Below are 17,511 nucleotides of genomic sequence, written 5' to 3'. Positions count from 1 at the left end.
AATACCATCCGCTGACATCTGATTTTCTTCCTTTCAGTTCTGTTCCGTTTTTTGGAACGGAACAGAACCCTATTTTTCCTCCGGTCAAAAAAAGGAAAGGAAGCAAAATCGGATGTCAGCGGTGTCATCCGCTGACATCCGCAATGCCCATAGACTTACATTATGTCCGTATATAATCCCCAAACGGATGGGATGATATGCGGACATACGGAGCGGATGACACAAGTGTCATCCGCTCCGTGAAAAAAAAAATCCCGCAGCGGAGCAAAAAACCGGAGCGCCGTGTGAAAGAAGCCTTAAAGTCTTTTAGCTATGGACACTTTTGTTTTAATAATAAGGCAATTGTGTAATTCACCTAATATATTACAAATGTCATCATCTTTGATTCTGAAGATGTCTGATCGTCATTCCAGTTTGCTGAATTTGTCCCAAGGCAGTCTAATGAACTATAATGAATTTTTCATCTAAAATAGAATGCTTTTCATAGGAAACCAACTCAAGTAGGCCATGTTCTTCCCTGAGGTGTAAAGCCTATTTTAAGATTTTATGTAGTTCTTACCTACCACAGGTGAAAAAAAGAGAACAGATTGTTAACTATCCGTAATTTTAGTTCTATATTGTGACATTTCTTACAAAGGCTCATCACCTTGACTGACTTACAAATCTAGGTTCACTTGATGGGTCTTGACATACAAAATTAAAGAATGCCTTTACCTTAGCAGTGCTTGATATTTCAGACCATAAAAACACTAAACATATTGGTTTAAAACATCTGGATTAACATTGTACAATTTAAAAACCACAAAATCAGTTCACTGATGCAACTCCATAACAGTCTTAAAGGAATTGTTAATGTACTATAGGATGAAAAAACAAAGGGGTAACAATGCACTATTTTATCAGTAAACTGTACATTTTAAATATGAAACTTTACAGAGAGGACATGTCTGTCTTAAGTTCCTCCAGGCATTGAGATAACCAGCAATGTGGCCAGTAGGGATACGCTTAAGTATGGGTCCAAACATGTATTTAGAACAAACCTTGGCTGTTTGGGGACTCAAACGAACACCCAAACATTTACCCATTTGAGTATTACTTCCACTATTATAAAAAACAGCTTAAAGCTGTCAATGGTTATTATGGACACTGGTGTGTGTGGGAATTGCAAATCACCAGTGACATCACTGAGCCCATTCACTTATATGATCAGGAATTCCAAAACAAAAGAGCCAGACATATTTAAAAGGAAAAAAAACACTATTTTATAATAGGCTTTTCAGATCTAGTACAAATTGTAAGTGGGACCCTGTGCAAAAAAAAATGGCATAGGGTCCCCTAAATTCCATACCAGACCCTATAAGTCTGCTATGGCTTTAGGGAGAAACTCCATGGAAAAATCAAGAAAAAAGCATGGGTGCCCCCAAAAAAATGATTCTTATCCGAGCATGCAGCTTGACTGGTTAGGAAAGGGAGTGATGCGTGTGCAGTACCCCAATACCAGGTCACATGCCATCAGCAGGAGGATTTACCTTGCCAGGGAGAGCCCCTGGAAAATCACCTTGCTCCGATGTTGATGAGGACATAGGTCTCTTCCCACCACCAGGTTGGTTGGGTGGGAGGTCTGCAGACAGGCGGCTTATCAGAATCTGCAAATCCCCCATATAAAAGAGTGAGGGGTACAGACTAATTCACAAAAGAGTGTTAACAGAAAAAATAAAAAAAAAACACAGTTTTTGTCAAGTCCCATGATAGAAAAAATTAAAAATGTCCCATGATGCACATCTATTGTCATCCAGTGATTCACATCAATCATGCTGCCCGACCCCAAATGATCCTCCAACATGATCTCACTGCTCATCCACTTCTTACAGCTCCTGTGGATGGCAGCTGATATAAATAAAGGGAAAGGACTTCAATGGGGTTTGGAGTCGGAAAATGAACTCTGCACATGTTCACAGAACCCTTTTCGAACCAAACCCAGGTGTATTTGGCTTATTGCTAGTTGTGAGGCCAGTTGTGAGCTGACAGGCAGTACTATTCAAGGATGATGGATGACCCACTGCAATCTTACTCTTGAATCATTCCACTTTTGGTATTTAACTAAATACTTTTGGAGCGGGGGCGTGGCCAAGCAGGGCATGTGAGCGGACGCGTATCATGGAGCTCCCACTACTTACCTCTCCCCTGAGGATTCCTCCGGTGCCTTCCGCGACTTGAATCCGCAGCATGATGACCCGCAAAAACCGGGAGGAAACTGCCGGCCTGGAGACCAAACATGGCGCCGCGGCCTCCACGCTGAAGGGGACCCCATGCGCCACAGACAAAGGCAAGGAACAGGGCGGTAAGCAGGGCAAGCCACGCAAGGAGGGTACCAAAGATACGCTTTATTATGCTCAGAGGCTTACCTATGCCCAGGCGACAGACACCCATGCTGGTGGTGAGGAGGGGGGCCCCGCTGTGCCGCTGATGGAGGCAGACATGGATGCTGACCCTGCTCCACATTTAATCCCTACTGACATGGACTTGGGGACTGAGGGGGATTTGCTGGATAGAGATCTTCAGCCCACCCTAGGCCAGATACTGGTGGCGGTACAGCAGTGCACGGCTTCGGTCGACAAGGTTAAGGAGAGGCTAGGGGGGCTCATTGAAGAGGTTTCCCTGCTACGCCATGATCTTCAAAAAATTAGGGAACGTACTACTGCCGTGGAGGGGCGCATCAGTGAGGTGGAAGACAGGTTGCCCTCTATTATTACAGAGGCCCAGGCGACTTCATCCCTTGCTAGGGCCATTCAAGACAAAACAGATGATATTGAAAACCGCCTCAGGCGTAACAACATCAGAATTGCGGGGCTCCCTGAGAAGGTGGAAGGCAGGGATCACACAGAGTTTGTGGAGCAGTGGCTCCTGGGGGCTTTTGGCAGAGATGCCTTTTCCCCCTTATTTGCTGTGGAACGGACCCATCTCACTCCATTGAGGGCCATCCCGGGCAATGCGCCACGTCCCATGCTGGCACGCTTACTGCATTATTGTGACAGTGAGAAGGCCCTAAGACTGGCAAAGGGGGAAGGCCATAATCAAGTTTAATGGGGTTCGGGTGTCTATCTATCCGGACTTCTCAGCAGAGGTGCAGAAGAAGCGTGCTAAGTTCCAAGAGGTCAAACAACGCCTGCAGAAGGTGCAATTGCCTTATGCTATGCTTTACCCTGCCCGTCTGCGGGTTCCTGCAAGGGGTCAAACCCACTTCTTCCAAACTGCTGGTGAGGCTGCAGAGTGGCTGGATGTCAACGAACCATCTCTGCAGGCGAGACAGCGAGAGGCGGCAGATCCTTGAGAATTCCTTTGACTTCCTTTGACTTTTGGCTGCTTTCCTGTGTTACCCCTGTTGGAGGAGACTTTATTTGCCTTACCGTAGGCCTTTTACCGTTGGCCTGTTTAGGCTGGATAGCTCTATTTTCAAACAGTGATGTTTACAAGTGCTGTGTGACACCTAGTGTGCTGTCTGACGGAGTGTACACGCAAGTTGACTGCTCCGTGGATGACTCCTGTGCCATGTTGGCGCCCGTTTTGTTTTTCTTTCCCTTTGTTTTTCTTTGGCCCCGGATGCCTGGACTCTGGGACTAGTTGTTGTACCCTTTTTTTCCACACAGGCTTTGCTTCATGTCTTGCTGATCGCATCTCCCGGAGGAGGACTGCTTCCTGCTACACGAGTGATCCGGTGTGCTGGGTCCTGTTGCACTCTTGCCAGCTGCTCTTTTTTATTGTTTTCTTTACCCTGATTGTACTTCTGCACAATATGGATTATTTCAAGTGTACCTTTAGTATCCTGGAATGTCCGGGGCTTGGGTGACCCCTTAAAGAGGGCTATGGTGAGCTCTGTACTGCGCAAGTATCACCCAGCGATTGTTGGCCTTCAGGAGACACATCTCACTGTGGACACAATCTGCTGCGTACGGTATGCTTGGGCCCGACAGATATACCATTCCACGCATACCTCCTTTTCTAGGGGGGTGTGTGTTTTGATTCATAGATCAGTGGATTACCAGGAAATTTCCAAAATGTGTGACCCGGAGGGCAGATTTATATTCTTACACTGCACCATACATTCCCGTGTTTGTATTATTGCTGTGGTGTATGTCCCACCTCTCTTTTCGCTTCATGTGCTGAGGGAGCTGGTGAGATTCACATTGGACAAACCCCATGCTTTGCTGTATGTTCTGGGGGACTTCAATGGGGTGCTGGATCCTTCCAAGGATAGACACCCACCTCCTAGTGTAGGGCCGGGTGCCCGTGGTACCCCGTTGGTCCGTTTTCTGGGAGAGATGTCTTGGGTGCATATGTGGCGGACCCGGCACCCTGTTGTTACCCAGTTTTCCTGTTACTCTAAGACACATGGTTCTTTGTCCCACATTGATTTGTGTGTGGGTACCCCCTTGTCCCTGGCAACAGTGTCTAAAATTCAGTATGCCCCTAGGGGTGTTTCTGACCACGCCCCTCTAATCTGTTGGCTTAAGTTGAGACCTTAATCATCCCTGCCTCGAGTACCTTGGCGTCTCATTGCATACTGGTTAAAACTTTTTCCCCCTGATAGTAATTTACCTAGAGCCATGTCCCACTTCTTTTTTGTGGGATGCATTTAAGTGCTATTTACGGGGGGTGTTTATTGATACCATTAACAAAGTTAAATCTTCTACTAGAGAATGGGAGGCTCACCTGACTGCACATGTGAGGGACCGGGAGGAGGAGTATATTGGCCAGTCCACTGAGGCGCCCAGGGCAGCTTGGCTGTCTGCTCAGGATGCACTGACTAGCTTTGTCTCGTCCGAGGCGGAGCGCAAGCGATTCTTTTCCAAAGTCACTTTTTATGAAAAGGGGGAGCAGACTGGCCGTCTCCTGGTGAAACTTGTTAATGTGCGCCCTGCGGCTCCTGCTATAGGGGCCCTTAGACTGCCCTTGGGCAGCCTAGTTAATTCCTCCGAGCATATTGGTTTGCTTTTATACCGAGCTCTACTCCTCCAGAGTGACATATAATGACTCGGAGCTGACTGAATACCTGCGAGGGGTTGATCTCCCTGCTTTATCGGCTGCGCATAGAGCCAAATTGGATGCTCCCATTGCTCTGGAGTAGCTTCGGGAGGCGGCTAGCTCTTTTCCCACCTTTAAGGCCCCAGGGATGACAGGTTGCCCATGGAAGTGTACCAGACTTTCCCCGACACTTTACTGCCACGACTGCTGCGGGTCTTCAATGAGGCTCTGCGCAGCGGTCGTCTGCCTCCATCTATGTCTGGCGCCAGTATCACGTTGCTCCTGAAACCAGACAAGCCTCAGATGGACCCCAACTCTTATAGACCAATTTCTTTGTTACAATCTGACGTTAAAATTCTGGCCAAGGTGCTCGCTCGCCGCTTGAACCTGGTGGTAGCCACCATTGTTCATGATGTCCAGGCGGGGTTTATGCCTAACAAATCCACAGCTGTCAATCTCTGTAGACTATATGTTAATATGCAGAGTAGAGCGGACAATGTGGGTTCTAGGGCCCTCTTGTCCCTTGACGCTAATAAAGCCTTTACCAGTGTTGAGTGGGGGTACCTTTGGGCGGTGTTGGAGAAATTTGACTTCGGCCCTACGTTTATAGCGTGGGTCCATCTCCTCTACCAGGCCCCGCGGGCGGTAATATGAGAGGTGGGAAGACAGTCGGCACCATTTCTCCTGGAGAGGGGGACTAGGCAGGGATGCCCCCTGTCCCCCTTACTGTTTGCCCTAGCCATAGAGCCCCTGGCGGCACGAATTCGGGCCAGTGCCTCGGTGGTGGGCTTTCAGTACGGGACTTTGCAGGAAAAGATCCTATTGTATGCTGATGACATGCTGCTGCTTCTGGGGGACACGGACCATCCCTTCGAGCGGCGATGCGCATCATTACTGATTTTGGTGGCTTCTCAGGCCTTACCATCAACTGGTCCAAGTCGGCTTTGTTTCCGCTGGACCAGGGGTTGCATCCCAAGTTGTCCACTTTTTGTCCGGTACAGGTGGTGCAGCAGTTCAAATACCTTGGTGTGGTGATTTTCGCTACCATTACCGATTATTGTCGGCTGAATCTCTTCTCACTTTTGACGAGATTCAGGGACAAAGTGGCCATTTGGTCCAAGTTATGGCTTTCAGTAGCTGGCCGAGCTAATTTGGGGAAAATTATCTTAATGCCCCAACTTTTGTATTTTCTCCATAATACCCCGGTAGTTATCCCTTTGAAACTATTCCGCTTGGTGAACCCCATCTTCCGCTCCTTGCTGTGGAGGTCGGGTGTCGCCAGAATTCATCTTGAACAACTGTACAGGCCCAAGGACAGGGGAGGACTGGCCTTTCCCAATCCTTGGATCTACTATTTGGTGGCGCAGCTGCAGCATTTGGTGAGGGCCCTCCGGGAGGGGGACCAAGATACTGGGGACTCTTATCAGGGTTGTGCTTTATGAGGTTGCTGCACACAGGGTTCCTGAGGCTTTGGAGTCACAGCTCTTTTTGAAGTCTAACAGGTTATTTCCCACCTATAGATTAATGCACAAAATATGGGCTAAGGTAAAGCAGTTGCAGGGGGTTACTGGCGTTACTGAGTACAGCTTAATTTGGGATAATTTAACATATCCAGAGTTGGCTAAACTACAATGTGCTGCGCGGTGGAGGATGCGGGGAGTTACTCACCTTAAACAGGTGTTTCGCCAGGGACACTTGTTGGATTTTGCCCAGCTTAGTGCCGGCTATGACTTGCCTTCGGGCATGCTGTTCTCATATTTACAGCTGCGGCACGCGATCCGGGCTCAGCCCTCCTTGCTGTGCCCGGAACTGTCCCTGACTCCGGTCTTTACTATGACGAGGCGCTGTAACACGACTAAAGGGTTTATCTCGGAATGCTATTCTATGCTACTGACTGATTATTTGGAGAAATTTCCTAGCCCTGCTAAAACTCACTGGGAGACAGATGTTGGGGGATGTCAGTGACGATCAGTGGGACGAGGCACTGGAGTCGGTGCGCACATGCCCTCTTAGCATTGCGCAACAACTCTCCCAACTATACATACTCCTTAGGGTGCACCGCAGCCCCCTCCGTCTTTATAGGATGGGTCTCAGAACACACTCCTTGTGCACCAGGTGCAGTAGGGATTGTGGGGACCTCATTCACCTCCTGTGGCGTTGCCCCAAGCTTCACAGGTATTGGTCGGGACTGGTGATGCTGCATTTTCACTGTCTGTGCTGGTGGACCCGAAGCCGTGCCTTCTTGGCATGGTGGAGGACTACTCGCCAGATACCAACATATGGTTGGCAATGTTGAGGGCTTTATTTCAAGCCCGAAAGCTCATTTTGCAGCACTGGACGTCCCCTCCCACATTGGAGATGTGGGTGCACTCCATGGCAACTACTCTGCGTTGCGAACGCCTAATATATCAACATAGAGGTGTCCCGCTAAGGTATGCCAAAATTTGGGGTGGGTGGTTGGCACAGCCGGGCCTGGCCCCTGCAGATCTAATCATGGATCGCTTGTTGCAATAGTGCCATATGTTTTTGCTATTGGGGTGAGGAGGGAAATGTATGTTATGCCATGGGACCATGACCGGGCAGCTGGATGTGTTTTACTGGGGATGTGCTCATCTGGTAATGCTATGCATATTCTACTTGATTGTTTATTCTCTCTTTGTAAGGGAGCTTATTATGTGAAGCCTGTGAACCTTTGTTTTGTTCAATAAACTTTGTTTCTGGTTTAAAAAAAAAAATACTTTTGGAGCTTCAACTAATTTGTTATAGAAGTCAGGTTTTAAAACACATCTGTTGAATGTAGGCAAATTAAGGATTAGATTTTCCAATGATTCTGCTAGCATCTTTGGGATAGACCTTCTCTGCATCTCTCCAATGATTTGAGAACATCTCCAGTTTGTCTAGCTTCAGTGGCTGCTTATAAGTAAAATTTTAAAAGTGCCCAAACTCCTCCAAAAACTGACAGGCTGCACTCTGGATATGTCACCTGCTAATACAAATAATAATATATAGGCAGCTTTTTAAACAATATTATAACAAAAATACCAACTATACTGTTGTGAATACAGTTTAGCTTGTTTCAAAATGCATGGAATGTATTTAAATTAATTAATAATTCTGATTTGAAGAATATTATATAAACACATAGCTATATGTGGATTTCCTTTCTGTTCAATATTTTTTATTAAAGGTTTCAACAAATTTCATATACTGTAAATTGCTTAAAGACAGTTCATCTTTGCAGAGGTAGCATTACAAGGTTACAATGCATATGCTTAACTTCTACAATAGCCCATCTCTGGGGAAAGAAAAGCACTGCCTTGCAGTGGGGCTTCTCCTTGCTCACACTGCAAGGGTTAAATGCTCATTTAGGTCTAGAGGTACATAGCCCTGCAGTGGACATGATAATGCCAAGCAACAGTCCACTGCTAGAGTGTGGGGAAGTAGTGCAGATCGCTGGCTGCCAAGGAAAAATAGGTTAGAGTAAGTAAAAGTGCTTTTAGCAGACAATAGCCCTGCAGTGGACATGAGTATGCCAAGTGACAATCCATTGCAGGGCTATGGGCTCTGCATTGGTCTTCATGACATCAGAGAGCATCAGACCACTGCATTGTAGGGAAGAAGAACATGCAAGGTCTTACAATCTGAAGGGGACCTTTGTGAGTGAAAGATTAGGTAACTTAAATGAAATTTTGCAGCACCCCAGATCTAAACCTGCTTTTAACCTATTTCGGTGCAGGGGCAGCCCCACTGCAAGTGATAATTTTTCACAGATTTCAGCATTAAGTATAGTTACAAGACATGTATCACATTGATTACTTTGTGGCAATAGGTAGAGCAAAGGTATGAAGCAGAACAAGAAAATAGGGAAGAGCTTAGGGGTATAGGGGGTTTGCACCCAGGGGTACAATCTGAGGGGGTAGGGTCTATGGAAGATCTAAGGCAGTGTCAGTGATTAAAGTCTGGAAGTAAATAATGTTGGATCCATTGAGATCATACTTTCTCAAAGTAAAGCATTCTGTTGTTCAGTATAGCAGTCCTTTTATCATTGGTCATCATCCATAAAACCCTAGAAGTGACTTCAAGAGGATTCAAGTTTTTGATTTCCCTGATTTCATGTTGTGTGTTTGGTTGCAGTAAAAATGAACATCAATAGCTTAAATTAAGAGTGGCTAATCACATATTTTAAGTGATCCCACGGTATCCTTAGTAAGATGGACTTGGAATAACGTGTTGAGCATCCAAAAGATGGGCAGCCATAGTTCACCTGCAACTGGGCATATTTACCATTTAGAGTGTTTTTGATTCCTTGTTGCTAGGACTTTTAGGCAATCCACTATAAAGTTAAACAGCAGCTCAATATTTTTAGCAAATGAGGCAATATTCATTCTACTCAAAATTAAGAAATCTATTATTTATATCTGTTAATTAAAAGGCTAAACAATAAATGCTAGAAAGTATTATTGCATACCCATATTAATGGGGTATGCACCCAATATTTTCAGTGTATAGTCATACATTTGTTAAAGGTAGCACATAACATATCAATGTTGTCAAGCGTAATAACAGAAAATTTGATTCTTCAGATCCATTCTAAAATAATATTGCAATCCTTGCCATGATACAGGCGGACTAGAGAATCCCCTTACAAAAGGATGATCTGCTTTTTTAGGTTGCAATAGAGATCAAATTTAAGGTGAATTACTGAGGCAGAAATGTTTAGAGAAATTACAATACAGGAGGACTATAATGCTGGTAACTGTCTTTAATGAACTGAAATAAATTATTTAGAGCAAGAGTTGAATGAACAGCAATATAACAAAGGCCACACAAAATCATGGTAGTGAAGCATGAAAATGATAATAAAAATATCACCCGGTAACCGACAGTGCCAAATATAAACATTAGTCTGTGGTGGTCTCATGTAACATCCTTTGAGGACCAGAAAGAGATGAGCTAGCAATCAAAATTAAACTCTGTAGACTAAAATCCAAGGTAGCTAAAATATTTTCACATGCAAGAGTTCTATATGTACAGTATTACATTTAGAGTTAAAAAAAGTAATTTTGTGCAAAGAGTCAGAATTACAAAAATAGCTTTCGTTCAGTGGTTTATGTTTACCAAAAGGTGGGAAAGAATAAATTAAAATCTGCTTCACTATCAGGAAGCTTAATTGCAGCAAAAAACGCTTGCATGCATCTGTATAGCACTATAGGTTTTTTTTTTTACAATTTCAATAGCAGGAAGATTTAGATTACATTTTTCTTTTGAGCTACTGAGCTCCTCTGACCAGTTTCTGATCCAAACAATTATCCATAAATGTGTCTAGCAAAAATATTATAGGGTTTAGGTTAGATTTGTGAACAAAAGTTACATCTTTAACCACTTCCATACAGAGCAGTTACACCCCCTTCCTGCCCAGACCAGCTTTCGGCGCTCTCACATTTTGAATGATAATTACGTGCAACGCTGTACCCAATCAAATTTTTTATGATTTTTTTCACACAAATAGAGCTTTCTTTTGGTAGTATTTAATCACCACTGGGTTTTTTATTTTTTGCGATATAAGTGAAAAAAGATCGAAAATTTTGAAAAAAACATATTTTGTTTTAGTTTCTATTATAACATTTTGCAAATAAGTAATTTGTTTTCATAAAATTGGGCCAAAATTTATACTTCTACATATCTTTGGTAAAAATAACCCAAATTAGTGGTTATTATTTAGTCTGTGTGAAAGTTATAGAGTCTACAAACAATGGTGTGAATCATTGAAAATTGATCACACCTGATGTACCTCATTTCTTGAGGCCCTAAAATGTCAGGACAGTACAAATACCCCCCAAATTACCCCTTTTTGGAAAGTAGACATTCCAGGGTATTTAGTAAGAGGCATGGTGAGTTTTTGAAGTTGTAATTTTTTCCCACAATTATTGGGAAAATTAAGAAATCATTTTTTTTTTTTTACACAAAATTGTCATAATAACAAGTTATTTCTCACACACAGTATATGCATTCTTGCAATAACACCCCAAAATACATTCTGCTACTCCTCCTGAGTATGGGGATACCACATGTGTGAGACTTTTACACAGCTTGGCCACATACACAGGCCCAACATGCAAGGAGCACCGTCAGGTGTTCTAGGAGCATAAATTACACAGAATTTCCTAACGACCTATCACACTTTTGAAGGCCCTGGAGCACCAGGACAAGGGAATTACCCACAAAATTACACCATTTTGGAAAGCAAACACCCCAACTTATATTCTATGAGGCATAATGAGTCTTTTGAACATGTCATTTATTTCCACAAGTTTTTGGAAAATGTGGAAAGAAAATGAAAACGCATTTTTTTTACACAAAGTTGTCAATTTATAAGATATTTCTAACACATAGCATGTACATAGCAAAAATGACACCCCAAAAAAAATCTACTACTCCTCCTGAGTATGGCAATACCACATATGTGGGACTTTATCCCAGCATAGCCACATACAGAGGCCCAACATGCAAGGAGCACCATCAGGTGTTCTAGGGACATAAATTACACATATAATTTCATTACAACCAATCACACTTTTGAAGGCCCTGGAACACCAAGACAATGGAAACCCCCACAAAATGACCCCATTTTGGAAAGCAAACACCCCAACACATAATCTAGGAGGCATGGGCGGCAGATAGGTACTCAGGTACACTGATCGGCTTCAGAAAGGTACTTGGGTACTCTGATGAGCTTCAGAGAGGTACTTTGGTATTCTGATGGGCTAGAGACAGGTACTCGGGTAATCTGATGGGGTGTAGATAGGTACTCGGGCACTCTGGGCTGGAGACAGGTACTCGGGTACTCTGATGACAGGTACTCGGGTACTCTGATGACAGGTACTCGGGTACTCCGATGACAGGTACTCGGGTACTCCGATGACAGGTACTCGGGTACTCTGATGACAGGTACTCAAAGTACCCGAGTACCTGTCATCAGAGTACCCGAGTACCTGTCATCAGAGTACCCAAGGTACTTTGATGGGCTAGTGACAGGTCCTCTTTATTGGGGGGCAATCAGTGTGTTTTGGGGTGCACTGTAATTGGTAACTAGCTGTTACCACAATCTCCTCCTCACACAGGATCAGTGTGTGAGGAGGAGAACACAGTGACAGCTAGGTACCGTGTTCTCTGTTGACATTCTGTGACCGGCTGTGATTGACAGCCGGTCACGTGGTAAAAAGCCAATTTCATTGGCTCTTTACCTAGATCGGGGATGGGCTCTGTCCGAGAGACGAGCCTCGTCCCCGACCGGGGGGGGGGGCACGCATTGAAGAGAGAACGAAGAGTGGCTGGAGCCGCTCATGTGATCGGCTGTAATTGACACAGCCGATCACGTGGTAAACAGCCAATTTCATTGGCTGTTTACCTTGATCGGGGTTAGGCTCAGTCCGAGGGATGAGCCTCACCCGCGATCACCGCGGAGAAAGAAAGAAACCAGATTCAGGGCACAGCCCTCATTCTCCATCTCTGCAGCCTCAGTTGCACTGAATGAATGGACATGAAGAGTTCTGTACCGAGCTTCCCATTCATTCACAAACTGATGAATAGTAAACACTGTTTAGAATATACAAAGTGAGTGATTGGTAGGGATCACTGACTCTCCATTCAGAAAAGGAAGAGGCCAGTGAATGACACATTTACTGGCTATTTCCCTGCTCTCCATCCTAACATGGTTGTGGGGGCGAAGGGAGGCCAGGAGAGAGCACAGGGGGCTGAAGAGCACACTAAGGGCAGCAGAAAGAAGCTGGATAGCAGGAGCAGCGGAGGCGGATGCATACAGAGGAATTGTATGAAAAAGGAATAAATCCGCACTAAGGATAAAAGATGTGGCTGTTGCCTACCTCCAAAATGTAGCCCTAAAAGGGATATGCATGAAAAAGAGGGAGAGAGAATGAGGAAAATGGCGCTGCCTAAAGCAATATATCCGGACAAAGTCAGGTAAAACAAACCACTAAGCAGAATAAATCATCATAAACATAATAGTGTCCTAATATATCATCACATTACATAAGTAGAATATATGTTAACATAGATAAATAAATAAAAGTGCCGAAGGTGCCAGTGGTGCTATGATGCAATAAAAAGGTTTTTTGAGAGGTGTAGAATTTATAATAAAAAATTGTGCACAAAAAGTAAGTGCCCTTATTTGATAGGTCAAATATACTAAATAAATGAATAATATTCCAGTGAATATGAACAAAAGTGACACAATGTGCCATCTAAAGGTAGTTTAGTAAAATATTAGAGGTGAAAAAATAAATGTATACAGCAGTAAATAAATTATCACAAATAGTAAAAAGTTAATATTATATCAATTAATAAATTAATAAAGTGACTGGTGCAACAAAACCCAGTGTGTAAGTAACTGCATATAAAAAATATAAATAGGGGTGGGTATAAAATAACGGAATAGGTGACTGGGGTGATTAAATAAATAATTGACAAAAGTCCATAAGGTGATTGATGATATGGAATCCCAAACTTAAGTGAGTCTTGAGGTGATCCAATCTGGACGTGCAGGTGAGGAAACAAAGTGCTCCCCTCTCAGCAATGCCCGCACTCACCGGAGCTATATACTCCTACAGGGGTAATAGGCCTAGTATACAACCGGGGGTAAGGTCCCGTCAGGTAGGGGGCCCTGATCTCACTGGCTCTGGTCATCCGATTATATCATCACTCCAAGATATGGGATATACTCAAAATGGAATCGATGTGGCATCAGGTAACATCAACATCAGGTAATAAGGTGGGGGAAATCCGGACTGTATATGGGAAGAAGAGCCTCACATAGTGAAGTATTGAAAAATGTAGTACTTTATTTTAAATACAGAAAGGTACTTACAAATTAGAAAGGTAAAATGAGTGTTGTAAGAAAACGGGACCGCAACTTCCTCGTATGCAGCTGAGCTTCCGGAACGTGATGCGTTCCAGCCGCCGGATGTGCGTCCCAACAGAAGCGGAAATGACGTGATTACGCTCTACGCATTTCATCAGCTTGACTTCATCAGGAGCAGCCGTGGCGCTCGCAGGAGACGGAAGCCGGGGCTCACAGCTTAAGACAGAAGATCCGGCCACCGTATGTTGCAGGAATACATTGCGGGATCCTGGGGACAAGGTAAGTATCTCTCTTACAGGATCCAGATGTGCTCCCTGGCGGTACCCCGAGTATGACTCGGGGTTACTGCTAATGGAACTGAAATTCCACCCCAAGCCACACTCGGGAATACCACCAGGGAGGTTAAACAAGATAAATAAAGGGCATGTGTGTTTTTCATGTACGTATTTTACCTCCACAAACTGTGAAGTGGTTATAGGTCCGAGGAACACTTTAAATCAGTTCCCCAAGGGGGGGGGACCACCCTCCTCCACAATTTAAATTAAAAAAATGTATGGAAAGCTTATTAAGGGAGTTTATGATAATCAGTAAACTCATAGAGTTGGGAGACCCTTATCTCAAACTTTTAAACTCATCAGCCCCTTTCCTCTTTTGGGAATTCTACTTATCCCATATACACTATATTGTCAAAAGTATTGGAACACCTGCCTCTACATGCACATTAACTTTAATGGTATCCCAGTCTTAGTCTGTAGGGTTCAATATTGAGTTGGCCCAACCTTTGCAGCTATAACTGGGAAAGGAGCCTATCCTGTAATGTCACAGAATCACTCCTAACCTGGCAGTTTGGTGAGCTTTTCTGACACAGAGTGAAATTCACAGATTCTTATTGTTTTTCTTGTAGGTGGAAGTTTAATAGGGGGCATTTTAATAAAGCTTTTAAATGGAGAGCACTATAGAGATGCTTTTTTGTTTCATGTGGTGAAATAACTGTGATAAGGAGCGATCTATCCCAGGAGTGGAAAGGAGGAGAGTATTTTAATGAAAGCAGCCAGCAAAAGAGAGTGTAAAGCCCTGACAGTCCATGGTGAGGAGTGATCTATCCCAGGAGGAGAGAAGGAGATCCACCCATTGTGAACAACAAGAAAGATAGTGAAAAGCCTTGAATATTTATTGTGAGGTGAGCAGGCATTTCACCAAGTGGAGGGATTGCACTTTGATTTAACAATAAGAAGAGTGAAGAGCACGATGGTTGTTCATATTAATTTAAAAACCTTATTTGCTTTGTTTACATTTGGGATATATGTGTATATATTTTTTGTAATCATCACTATTGCAGATTTGATTATGGTCAGTAGCGCAGCACTGTATTTAAAAATTACTTATAATTACTGGGAAAGGCTGTCCACATGTTTTAGGAGTGTGTCTATGGGAATGTTTGACCATTCTTCCAAAAGCCCATTTGTGAGGTCAGTCACTGATGTTGCACGAGAAGGCCTGACTCACCGTTTCTGCTCTAAATTCATCCCAAAGTTGTTCGCTTCTGCGCGCGAGCAGGAGGGGGCGGGGGTGCTTATATATGATTTTTTTTTATTGTTTATTTCATTGAAAAAAATTTATTTTGACACTTTCCATTTTTTTTTTTTTTAATTCCAATATTTTATTATTTTTCCACACAACACGTTCACATACAAACAATATCTGATGTTCATAATATTCAGAGAGCTTACTGCATAAATGTCCATTCTGATCAACATATAAATCCCTAAAGGAGATTCTCCCAAGTTTCTACAGAAGTGGGGGAGAGAGAGAGGGAGAGAGAAAAAAAAAAAAAGGGGTAGGATTGAACAAAATCCTACCCCTTTGTTCTTTCTCCCCTTCACTTCAGTGAGTAGTGATACCCTTCTTTCAAAACGCAATCCACCCGGTGAAAATTACAAATCTTAACAAAACATAGATGTGGTTACATGTTAAACCATAAGTCAAAATGTGCTCTCTCTTTCTCTCCCATATGTTTGTTATTTAGTTACCCCTAGTGCTCAAAAAGTGAGCAAAAAAAAAAAAAAAGGGGGGGGGGGTAGGTCAAACAAGCACCTACCCATTTGTTCCACCCCCCCTCCCTGCACATCAATTATTAGTGATACACTTCATCCTTACCACATTCCACCCAGTGGAAAATACAAATCTAACAGAACATAAACGTGATTACATATTAAAACCATAAATCAAATATACTATCTCTTCCCCTTCAGTATATTACTATTCAGTTACCCCAAGTGTTTAGGAAAAAAAAAAAAAAAAAAAAAAAAAAAAAAAAACCCTCCACCTTCATATTCCCCCAGACACTTTGAATCTCCTATCCTCCATAACTATTCTCCTAATTAAAATAATTGATACACTTGATATATCCCATCCTGCAAAAAGAGAGAAAGAAACAAAAAAAAAAAAAAAAAAAAGAGAAGAAAAACAACATTCCCCCCTACCCTCCGTTTCCCATCTCCTCTTCTCGCAGTCTCAGGTACTCTTCCGAGGCTGTATAAATGGTCCAGGGCTGCCAGCAGATGCGGGCTTTTCCCTCCCTACTGTTACGTGCTGCTATTAATGTCTCCATCCGGTATATTTCGTTTACCTTAGCGAACCAAGTTTGTAATAATGGAGGTGTAATTTGTCTCCATACCCCAGGGATGCACGCCTTGGCCGCATTAAGCAAATGGATCAACAGGGAATTTCTATATTTCCTGGTTGATAACTTTGTCAAGTGCAATAGGCATAAAGCCGGATCTTCTCCCACCTCGATTGTAGTGAGATCCTTAATCACTCTCGCTATCTCTGACCAATAGCCTCTGATCCGGGGACAAGACCAGAAGATATGAAGCATTGATCCCCCCGCTTCTCCGCATCTCCAACAATTGTCAGGGTTTTTTTTTTTGTCCATCTTATGCAATACTACTGGGACTCTGTACCATCTCGTCATAATTTTATAACTAATCTCCTGGTATCTATTAGCTATAGAGGCCTTATGTGCGAGTGCTAATATTTTTTTTATTTGTTGCGGGTTAAAATTAGTTCCTAGTTCTCTTTCCCATTTGACCATAAAGGGTAATGCTTGTTCGTCCTGTTCCTTAGTCAGAAGGGAGTAAAAGAACGATAGAGCATGTGGAATTGTATTACCTCCTTTACATAGAGTTTCGAAAGATGTCAGGGGCCGAGGGGAATATCCCTGTTTCTGTAATTTCACCAAATAATGTCTAATTTGGAACGCAGAAAATATATCCATCGTTTCCTCTGACCCGGTCATAATCTCTCTCACCGTAGGGGGATTCTCTTGCGTCCATATATCTACCAGTCGTGTTTTCCCTCTCTGTGATAGGATTCTGATCATGCCCTTATTATGACCCGGCAGGAACTCTCTATTTCCTACTAATGGTAACATAGGGGATATTGGAGGTGCAATCTGTACTTTTTTTTGTATACTTCTGCATACCTTCATTGTAGTCCCTATCGTCGGGTGCGAGAAGATAGGGTCGCCAGAAGATATCGGTACCCAAGGGCCCCAGGGAACTGGGCTTTCTGTCAACGCATTTTCCAAGCTTACCCATTGTTTAGCTTTC

Source organism: Pelophylax lessonae, assembly GCF_965119305.1.
Source record: "Pelophylax lessonae genome assembly, chromosome: 5".
NCBI lineage: Eukaryota > Metazoa > Chordata > Amphibia > Anura > Ranidae > Pelophylax > Pelophylax lessonae.
The sequence above is the reverse complement of the archived record's forward strand: the minus strand, read 5'-3'. Positions refer to the sequence as shown.